The sequence below is a fragment of the Procambarus clarkii genome, chromosome 22, assembly GCF_040958095.1.
Source record: "Procambarus clarkii isolate CNS0578487 chromosome 22, FALCON_Pclarkii_2.0, whole genome shotgun sequence".
Classification (NCBI taxonomy): Eukaryota; Metazoa; Arthropoda; class Malacostraca; order Decapoda; family Cambaridae; genus Procambarus; species Procambarus clarkii.
The window spans coordinates 30,005,965-30,007,124 of NC_091171.1; positions in this window are offsets into that span (position 1 = coordinate 30,005,965).

Genomic DNA, 1,160 nt, shown 5'->3' on the forward strand with positions numbered 1-1,160 from the left:
AGTAGCACGGGCTATGGTGAGCCGTAGTGGACTTACCTGGCACAGGAGCGGGGCAAGTAGCACGGGCTATGGTGAGCCCGTAGTGGACTTACCTGGCACAGGAGCGGGGCAAGTAGCACGGGCTATGGTGAGCCCGTAGTGGACTTACCTGGCACAGGAGCGGGGCAAGTAGCACGGGCTATGGTGAGCCCGTAGTGGACTTACCTGGCACAGGAGCGGGGCAAGTAGCACGGGCTATGGTGAGCCCGTAGTGGACTTACCTGGCACAGGAGCGGGGCAAGTAGCACGGGCTATGGTGAGCCCGTAGTGGACTTACCTGGCACAGGAGCGGGGCTGAATGTGCTGTGTGAGCTTCTTAGCCCCCGGATGAGAAAGATTGATTGATAAAGATTAAGCCACCCAAGAGGTGGCACGGGCATGAATAGCCCGTAAGGGATGAAAAAGTAAATGCAGGCAATAAATAGGCTAGAGAGAGGTGAGGAGCAAAGTGTAGTAGAGGGGAGAGTAGTAAGAACTGCAGAGGGCCTATTGGCCCATACGAGGCAGCTCCTATTATAACCACCGAATGAGACGGAGATAGTAATAGGAATAAGAAGAGGATAGTAAGGGAACGTAAAGACAACAATGAACAGAAAAGAGAGAATAAAAAGGAAAGAGAAAGAAAGATAAATGGAAGGGTAAGCTTATGTTAGGTCCCGTTTGTTAGAAAGATTAGAGCATCTAAGTATATACTATCAAAGGGAAGAGTCAACAGCAACAAAGCCAGGACTCAAGTTCATGTTGGGTACATTGTGTATAAGAGCCGATTCTACAAGACGACGTCTGTGTAGAGGCAGGAAAGATTATTTTCCTTACTACTATCCCCTCTACTACACTTTGCTCCTCACCTTTCTCTAGCCTATTTATTGCCTGCATTTACTTCCTCATCACTCGGGAGACATCTCCGGTCACGCAGGGTGCAGCCGCACCTCCACAGATCTCCAGTATTGATACTGGTAATGGCTCAAAAGGGCCACCACTTACGGGCTATTCATGCCCGTGCCACCTTTTGGGTGGTTTAACCTTCATCATCATCATCATCATTCCTCATCACAATCGACTTGAGAATGGTCCAGGACGGACCGAAACGTCGTCGTCCCTTCACCTTCTAGTGTGTGGTC